The 10000-nt window shown below is 53.7% G+C and overlaps 1 protein-coding gene across 1 annotated transcript in view; it reads right to left on the reverse strand.

Annotated features, from left to right (window-relative positions):
• The window catches only part of magi1b (membrane associated guanylate kinase, WW and PDZ domain containing 1b), a 107100-nt gene that overhangs the window by 95667 nt on the left and 1433 nt on the right, over positions 1-10000 (reverse strand). The gene's annotated exons all lie outside the window — the stretch shown is intronic.

Raw genomic sequence — 10000 nt, forward strand, 5'->3', positions numbered from 1 at the left:
GTCGCAGGCTCCGGAAGCCCCGCCCCTTTCACCTGCTACCAGGCGGGGCCCGGGAATGCAGAAGTTTCACCCTAACCGGTCGGACTAGCTCGGCTCTGGGAACAGGTGCCTTCAACGTCAGCGGGCGCGGGCGCACACACACGCGGGAGCACGCACACACATGCACACACACCGTAGTGACAGCTGACACATCGCTACCTTGGGTTTTCCCACAGAAACACACTTGCGCCTGTGTGGGTCAGCTGGCCGGTCCCTCCATGGTGGCATGTTCGACCTCCAGGGACAGGGACAGGGACACACACACACACACACACACACGCACACACACGCACACACACACACACACACACACACACGCACACGCACACGCACACACGGACAACAGGGTAGGAGGACATGAGGAACGCCAGACAACAACCTTGGCGCCTCACAATCCACGCTACAACGTTAGGCGACATGAGGACGAACGTTGAGTGATTTGAAAGTGGGCTGAGACTAGAGAAAGAGAGGTTAGGTAGAGATTGAGAGATTACATAAAGCGTTCAGGAGAAGTACAGCCTCGACCAGCCAGGCAGGATTCCAGTCATACTGGGCAGAGAGAGGCATGCGCTCGTTGAGGTTGTAAACATCCCTGGCCTCCTGCCAAACCACAACCATCTGCAATGTAGGCCTGTCTATCCGCCTGTCTCTCTGCCTGTCTCTCCGCCCGTCTCTCCGCCCGTCTCTCCGCCCGTCTCTCCGCCCGTCTCTCCGCCCGTCTCTCCGCCTGTCTCTCCGCCTGTCCCTCGCTGTCTGTCTCTCGCCATCTCTCGTCAGTCTGTCAGCGTCGCCTCATTGGTGTGTTCGTCTCTCCGCCTGTCTCTCCGCCTGTCTCTCCGCCTGTCTGTCTCTCGCCATCTCTCGTCAGTCTGTCAGCGTCGTCTCATTGATGTGTTTGTCTCTCCGCCTGTCTCTCCGCCCGTCTCTCCGCCTGTCTCTCTCTCGTCAGTCTGTCAGCGTCGTCTCATTGGTGTGTTTGTCTCTCCGCCTGTCTGTCTCTCCGCCTGTCTTTCTCTCGCCATCTCTCGTCAGTCTGTCAGCGTCGTCTCATTGATGTGTTTGTCTCTCCGCCTGTCTCTCCGCCCGTCTCTCCGCCTGTCTCTCTCTCGTCAGTCTGTCAGCGTCGTCTCATTGGTGTGTTTGTATTCAAACAGAGGAGCCGTGCCTCCGTTCAGATGATGTTTCCACTCCCAGGGCGTCGGCGTTCCCGGGACGGGACGCCTCCCTCTTCCTGCCCCCATAGCGCTGCCCCCATGAAGGCCGACCGAAATGTCACCGCCGGTCAAAATGCCAATCCAAAACACAGGACGGTGCACGGGGGCGGAACGCCACTGAGCAAAAAACGGTAGAGGAAGTGACGAAACAGGAAACGGCGCCAGGTACAGTAGTCTATTCTCGCTCCAGAGATGGAGAGAGAGACAATGAGTGGAAACGGCGTTCCCCGATAAGGGGATTGAGAGCGCCGGGGGTCGTGACCCTCCTCATCACATTCACAATTATGCAGCTGCTTTTAAAAGACAGCATGTTTCTTTCGGGGTTGTTTCGTGTGTGTTTGTGTGCGTGTGTGTGTGTGCGACTGTTTGCAGACGTGCGTGTGTGTGTGTGTGTGTGTGTGTGTGTGTGTGTGTGTGTCTTTGCGCCCGCTAGCATGAAGAAGAGTCCCCCTATCTCGATGCCCCCTTGGCCCAGGCGTCTCATTGGGCGGGCCTGGTACGCGTCCCGACCCATTACCGCACAGTCTGCGTGACAGCCTGTACTGCCTCATCCCGGACGACTTGGCCGTCCAAACGGGGACGCCACCCCCGGCCGCCAGCCCGCTCGCCAAGCGGCTCCATCATCAGATCGATCACATCATGAAGAGTCCCATCGAAAGCTCACGGCAAACAGACTGCCGTTCCCAGAGAGACTAAGAGGGAAACGAGATTCCATCTCTAATTGATGAGCTTGAAAGCCCAGTCGAGCTGCAGGACAAGGACTGCCTATGCAAGGACCATCTCCTCTCCCATTCAACCAATGAGCGCATAGCAGGGATGCGCCGATGCATCGGCCGAACATCGGCATCGGCCGACGTTGACCTTGTTGACTGCCATCGGCCCATCGGCAAATAAAATGACATTCGCCGATGGTAGTGGCCGAAGTTATGTCGCAACAATGACGTCTTTTTTTGTTGCAAAATCGTAGCCTACCCAAGCTGCAGATTCGGAGAAGATCCGTGACGTAACGCCGCAAACGCACATGGTTTGCTTTCAAATTAAAGTGAAATAAAAATCGGCGTTTTTGGAACCAAACGCTTAATTTCTTTGTTTCCCTGGCACAAAAGGCGGAATAAAAATTAAATAAAAATAAAAATTAAATAAAAATAAATATCGGCCATCGCCATCGGCTGGATTGTTATTTTAAACATCGGCATCGGCCCAGAATTTTGCAATCGGTGCATCCCTAGCGCATAGCATATCAGTCAGGTGATTCTCCATGTATTAAACGGACTGGGGCCATGCAGTATATTGACCTGGCACCTACACCCGAGGTATCCCGAGTGGGCATCTCATTCCTAGGGGAAGAGAGAGTGAAAGAGAGAGAGAGAGATAGAAAGACAGCGAGGGAGAAAGAGAGAGAAATCAGAAGAGAGTGACAGAACGAGTGAGCTTGAAGGTGTTGCCGACGCTGCGCTTTTTACAGGGATGCGCTTGGCTCGAGACGAGGAGGATTCGGTTTGGACGATCAGGAGACGCACCTCGCTATCGAGTCCGAGCAAACGGCCACGCCTGGATGACATCCCCACAGAATCATCCCGAAATCCCCCCCCCCCCCAGAACTCAAGGTACGAAGGGTTCTTGGCCTGAACGACTGGCCCTGAGGAGCAGCCCTGCTGGATGTGTTGGGAACCAAGCCAGAGCTTTGAGGAACACGACGCTGGTGAAACCTGTCTCTGACACACAGCAGACACCTGGGAGAGAGAGACCCAGACATCAGGCCTGGCCACACGTAAACACAGCATTCCAGACCAGAACAGGCCGACAGATAATGGCATCAATGTGTGTGTGTGTGTGTGTGTGTGTGCGCGTGTGTGTGTGCGCGTCTCCCCCCCAGTCAGGAGCAGTACTTTTTATAAATGGATGGAATGACGAGCTCGGTGAGGCCATCTTGATCTCGCAAGCTCACACACTCGCTTCTCTACATGGATCAGTCTGGCTCCACCCACGCATCCATGTGTGCCCGCCTCCGGTCGGGCCCTGTCCAATGAGCGTCCAGTTTAGCTGATGACCAAAACCAATGAGGAGGTTGGTGTCGATGCTGCCAAAGCGGCACTTGTATCAAAGCTGGTGGGCATAACTTTATTGAGAGAACAGCAAAACATTAATTGAAGGCTTTTCCCGGGAGACTAAATGTGTTTGTTTTCACTCTGCTACATTGGTAACGTTACTCAAGACAGTGGGTTGATCCAATCCCCCCTCTGATGAATTTTGATTGGCCGTTCGACGCCCACTGGCAACGGCTCTAGCCCGAACGGTTTGTACGCCCGCGTGGCCAGACTGGTCCGTGGAGACGGGCAAGAGCGTGATGTCACATCAGGGTGATGTCACATCCCAGCACGGACCCGTGGGATCCGCCCCCCCCTGCTCTGCCCGCCTGGCGCCACGGGGGACTGAGGCCACAGCCAATCGGATTCAGCGGGCTAGGGGCCCTGCCGGCCGTGGTGAAAGATGGACTTGCACGCACACGTGCACACACGCACACACACACACCCGTCCATTGGCACCTCTAGAAAACTGAATTAATCTGACAGCCACCCGACGGGACTGATTATCTCCACTCATTCAATTAATAGCAGATCTATACAATCAGACGTTGGGTCGCTGGAAGACGAAGAGCGGCAGCTCGCTACGAAGGCGCTGACGGGTGAACTCTCGTCTGCATGTCACTGCCGTGTGATGGAACCCGAGGATGAACCCTCGTCTGCATGTCACTGCCGTGTGACGGAACCCGAGGATGAACCCTTGTCTGCATGTCACTGCCGTGTGACGGAACCCGAGGATGAACCCTCGTCTGCATGTCACTGCCGTGTGACGGAACCCGAGGATGAACCCTCGTCTGCATGTCACTGCCGTGTGACGGAACCCGAGGATGAACCCTCGTCTGCATGTCACTGCCGTGTGACGGAACCCAGGTTTAGGCTGTGGTGGCAACACTGGCTAATGAGACCTTCCCCTGAGTACTGACCTTTCATTATCTCTCACGGCTAGTGTGCGCACACACACACACACACACACGCACACACACACACACATCCCATGACCTTTGATCTAGTATGTTCAGAGCCAGGGGCTGAGACAATCACAGAGGCGTTGATGAGGAGCCGAGCCCAGACTCTCGCCCCGGCACGCCCGCAGGAAACAGCGTCTGGACCGGGGCGAGACCGGGCACGCCCCCCCCCCCGAGGTGAGAGAAGCTCGTCTGTTTCGGCGCCTCTAGCTGAACGGAGGGCAAGGCTAGTCCAGCTCCACCTGTGACACGGCTGTAAACCCCCCCGGCCGTGGCTCCTCTGGGTGGTACGTCAACAGCTTCCAGCTGACCGCCACACGCCTTCTCCACCGACACACACCCCGACACTGGACTGAATCACGGCCGTTACGTTTCCAGATGGGAGATTTGGAGACGATTCCTCGAGCCACACACACACACTCACGCACGCACGTACGCACATTTATCACTAAAGGACAGCAGAGGGTCTGAATTAATAACACGTATGATTAATGGATGACAGTTTGCAGAGGAGTGAGAGTCAAATCGGCACGGAGGGTGGGATAACACCTGGTTAGGTAAACAACGGGTAATTAACAAAATGGTTCCCGGGCGGACACCAAGAGCGCGAGGGCTGTCCGTCAGACGGACCTCGACACTTCCTGTATAAACACTGAACACTAGATAGACGGACCTAGACACTGAACACGTGCACTGATCCCATCTGCTCCTGATCAAATCCCTTTCTCCTACAGCTCAAAATATGTTTCTTACTTTTGAAATCCTCTCTCCATCTTCCTTTATAGTCGCTACTAACCGGATGTTATTGTTTAAAAGTTGCCGCTGTGACACAATCCGACCTGCAGTCACCTGGAAAACAAGATCCTGTCGCCCCCCTTCCCGGGGGGGGGGGGGCTTCCTGTCATGGGGAGGGCCAGGAGGACGAGCCCGGCCAGGCAGGACCAGGGAGGCCGGGTCACCATGCGCGTGGTTCACCTTACGCAAATACTACGGAGAGAATCGGGCTGGACGAGGGTGATGGAGAGAAGGGCTGAAGGGAGAGGAGGATAGAGGAGGGGACAGAGAGGGGACAGAGAGGACGGGACGGAGAGAGAGGACAGAGAGAGGAGGGGACGGAGAGAGGGGACAGAGAGAGGAGGGGACGGAAAGAGAGGACAGAGAGAGGAGAGGACAGAGAGAGGAGGGGATGGAGAGAGGAGGGGACAGAGAGAGAGGACGAGGCAAGGGAGGGACACTGTCCCGCCGCCGGGGTTTTCCTGTACGGGACAGAGGAGCCCGGCGTGGGTGCTGGGTCTGTTCGCTACGGCCGGAAACTGACTCGGCTCCTCCTCCTCTTAGTCAAGACTGGCCCTTCCTCAAATCTCACACGGATAGCCCCTAAGTCTGTGTGTGTGTGCATGCGTGTGTGTGTGTGCCAGCATATTTGAGGCAGGAAGGTGTGTGTGTACATGCGTGTGTGTGTGTGCATTCGTGCGTAGGAGCGAATGTGCATTAATGAGATTTGTGCAATCAGACCTCAGGGCCCTGGCCAGACCATAATTAACAGTAAAGAAAACAGAAGAAAAGAAGAGTCAATAGAAAATCATTAGACTCTCCAGAGGACAAAGATAACGCAGACATCCGGGACACAAGCAGAAACAAGCATTAATTCAATCCACTGATTAGATTATCATCACAGCCAATGAGCAATACACATTTTGAAAACAGACGATCCAGCATTATTTCAGCTGGAGGGGCGGGGAGGGGGGGGTGGTCATGTACAGAGGTAGAGCAGAAGGCGCTTCAGAAGTGCTCCAGATCCCATCCTGGTGCCGGGTCGTCTGGCGAGCCACGATGACGGAGGCCATCGCCACATCAGCCCGCATCGTACTCCTCACCCCCCCCCCCCTCCATTCCTCTCCTCCTCTCCCCCCCCTGTACCCGTCACTAGGGCTGCGCAATTAATAGTGAATTAATCGAAATCGCGATTATGACCTCCGCGATTAACTAATCGCAAAAGGCCGCAATTAATGCGATTCATAATTTTGCTTTGAATCGAGTGTGCTAGGTCTACACGGACGAATCACAGGCGTTTATGCTGTCTGACCAATCACATGCGTTCCCGCTGACTGCAATTTCAGAGAAGACAGATAGCAGTAGGTCAAGACAAGTGTCACAAGAGTACCTTCAGCCGTGAGTAGTGAAAAAATGAGCGAAAACGAGGTCAGTGAGTTAGTAGCAAGAAAGGGATCAACGACGTGATTTGGGAGCATTTTGGTTATTATATATTAATATTATATATTCAATATTACTCGCAATTATTAATCGCAATTACCATTTTGAAGCAAATAATCGCAATTATTATCTTTTGTCATAATCGTGCAGCCCTACCCGTCACCCTCCCCTCCTCACTCCTCTCCTCTCCCCTCCCTCTCTTCTCCCCTCCCTCTCTCCTCTCCTCCCCTCTCCTCTCCCTCTCCCCACCCTCTCTCCTCTCCCCTCCCTCTCTCCTCCCCTCCCCTCTCCCTCATCCCCCCTCCCTCTCTCTCTCCCCTCCCCTCCTCTCCAGGCATGCACATAACACGAGGAAGAGAGCACAGCTGTCTACACTAGGCTACACACTGCAGCGTTGTTGCCATACTAAAGAGATGTCGGCATCAACTCCCTCAGCGAACACAGATTCTCAGACACAGGGCTATTATATTTCAATGTGACATACTCTTGTCAAGAAAACCCGTTTGACTACTTTTCCTATAAACTCTGGAAAGGCTGGAAAAGGTGTTGTCGTGTGAGAGAAGGGAACCGACTAACCCAAACGCCCCGTGTCCCCGAAACTCCTTAGTCTGTCGGGAGAACGGCCCGTTGTCTCCGGCTGCTAGCATGGGCGATAACTCTGAGACACTGCTCCACAGCTGTGGGATTATGCTAATGAGGCAGCAGGAGTCACCGAGTGGCAATAATCAGAGAAGATTTGTCACGTCATTATCATCCACTTTGGATGAGCCGAGGACGCTTTCGTGGAGTGAAAGTGAGCCAGAGATGTTAAGCTCAGGGAACATTTCTCAAAAGTTCCGTGACACACACAAAAAAAAAAGAGAGACTTGCGACAGGAGAGAGGGAGAGGGGATGAGTGAGGAACTGGGATGATAACCGTGTATTACATGCGCCTGCTTTGGGGACAGGAGACTGTTGACTGGCTGTTCTCAAGGCCGCTCGCCTCTAAATGAAATCGCTTGAGGTTCTCAAGGCCACGCCGTGTTCTACCTAGGCATGCAGGAACTTGGATGCTTCCGAGACCCACTCTGTTGACCCACTTCCTTGGTTACCTCCTAAATTGATAGCAACAATCACCATAGAAACTTCAATATAGGCCTGACTGACAACGGTGCCCCCCCCCCCCCCCCTCGTAGCGTAGGACCGCTCGGCTCTTGGACCGCTCGGCTCTCGGTGTCATGTCCACTCCCTGGTGGAAGAAGTCGTCTGGTAAATCCCGACCACACTGTAGCCAGGAGGGGCGTGGCGGCGCCGACAGGGTGTGTACGAGGGCCGGGCGGAATGCATTTGCATTTGTTCACGACGCAAGAGGCCACGGTCGGGCTGAACAAAGACATGAAGAGAATCAGGGGGCGGGAGGGACGTAGAACGCGCCGCTCTTCGGTGGATGAAAGAGCGGGTCAGCTGTTGCGACGTTTTATGGGCAATTTACTTTTGTCTTACTAGAGTGGACACGGGCACACACACACTTCAAACAAACTGGGACCAAGAAGGTCATAAGTAGCTGTATGGAAGACACACACTGCTCTCTCTCTCTCCTCCCCTCCCTTCTCTCCCTCCGTCTCTGCAAATTAAACCCAGACGTCGTACCTAAAGCCAGCCGAGCGTAGGAAGCAGAGTGGCTCCTCTGTCGTCGGAGAATACAAAAGGTGGGGCGTGAAGGGGGCGGTGGGGGGGTTAAGTTCACGCAGAGGAAGAGGAAGTAAACGCTTCCACATGCAAAACGACAGCCAGAGACGAGCCCCCCCCCCCCCCACCCCACCCTCCCTGGCACACCACCTACAGCTAACGCCGCGCTATAAATCTGATCCGGAGCGGCGTGCTAGCTGCTAACACTGCATTGGGTGGGGGGGGGGGGGGAGAGTATATTTTCCACTCCCGGAATTTACAACAAGGGTTCAAATCCGCTGAGCCTGCATCATTCATCACGCGAGCCCCACCTCATGATGAGGCTCAGGAAGCTGAGCCTTGTACATGAGCGGCTCTGGCTCCCCCGCTCCGACGGACGAATGAACGCTCCCTCTGTCTGAGGAGGCCGAGTGGGCGGGGCGGAGGAGGAGGGGCCCGGGTTCGGGGGGATTAGGAGCCGTCAAGAGGGAGTCCTGACATGACCCAGACACCGAATACCTCCGGGCTGACCCCGCTCTGACCCTTCACCCCCCGGGCCTTGATGCGGCTTTCCGTGGCTCTGCTGGCCGTCCCCCCGCGGCCAGGCGGTCTCTGGTCCCGGAGCTAACACAGAGCACCGACACGCGGAATAACATATGTGCTTTACGTCCACATCTAATCCCCTCTGATGGTAAAGCTTGTGTGTGAGTGCGTGTGTGTGTGTGTGTGTGTGTGTGTGTGTGTGAGAGAGAATGAGAGAGTGTATGTCTGTGTATCCCTCATATAATTTACATTAGAAGCGGCTTACTACTTACAGTAAGTATGTTAGTGTACAGGGCTACCCTATTTAGCTCAGATTATGTAAAAGACAGTAGTGATTGTGTCGTGTGCCCCAGTCTGCTTCGTGTACATGCATTAATCAATGAGAGAGAAGCATCTCCCTGTACAGTAGTACAGTACAGGTTCTTTCAACTAGGCAGGAGGTGAGGGAATGCAGGGGAAATTACATAATCCAGTTAATGATTTTCCCAGAGCTCTGACTGTGTCAATAGAGACCGGCACTAGAGGCTGCACAATGGCATTCACACAGTGGCACTGCTGAAAATCTATGTGTGTGTGTGTGTGTGTGTGTGTGTGTGTGTTTGTTTTCCCTCAAAGCTAATGTTAAACCCTGAACAAACTTTACTATCAGTAGTATCAGTTCCCAGCCCCCTCCCTCAGTTCAACGCTCAGACCTGAAATGGCCTCTCTGTCCAAACTGAAAAAGTTGGTTTCATGTCACATCCATAAGGATGAACAATTGCAATTATATCGCAGCAAACAGCCTCTGCTAACAGTAGACTGTGCCTAAACAAAAGCTGTGAAAATAGGCCCACTGGGTGGAATTAAGCCATATAATTTGACAGATGTACAGTGTTGCCAAACATATTATACCAATAATGAGTCATTAGGGATACAAAAAAAAAATCCCAGACATTATTAACTATTTAAAAATTAAAGAGAATGTGATCACGGTACCTCCCCCAGGTAGAATTAGGACCTTAGGGCATGCTGGTGGGGGGGGGGGAGATGAGCTGATTGGCTGAGCTTCCTGACATTGTCTGGAGTTGCTTTTGAGGATAGACCATGACCAACTGAGCAAAGACACGTCTAAAAGACATCTTTTAGATGTCTTTTTCGGACGTCCAAAAGACATCCAATTAGGAGCCAGAATGAAAGTTTTTTTTAGACGTTCGGATATTGAACCCGTTCTGCACGTCCACAGACGTCTTAGAGGGGTCCAAGCCAGACGTTTGAATATTGAGGGGTCCAGCAGACGTACAAATGGGGTTCTGGA

This window comes from Borostomias antarcticus, assembly GCF_949987555.1.
Source record: "Borostomias antarcticus genome assembly, chromosome: 7".
NCBI lineage: Eukaryota > Metazoa > Chordata > Actinopteri > Stomiiformes > Stomiidae > Borostomias > Borostomias antarcticus.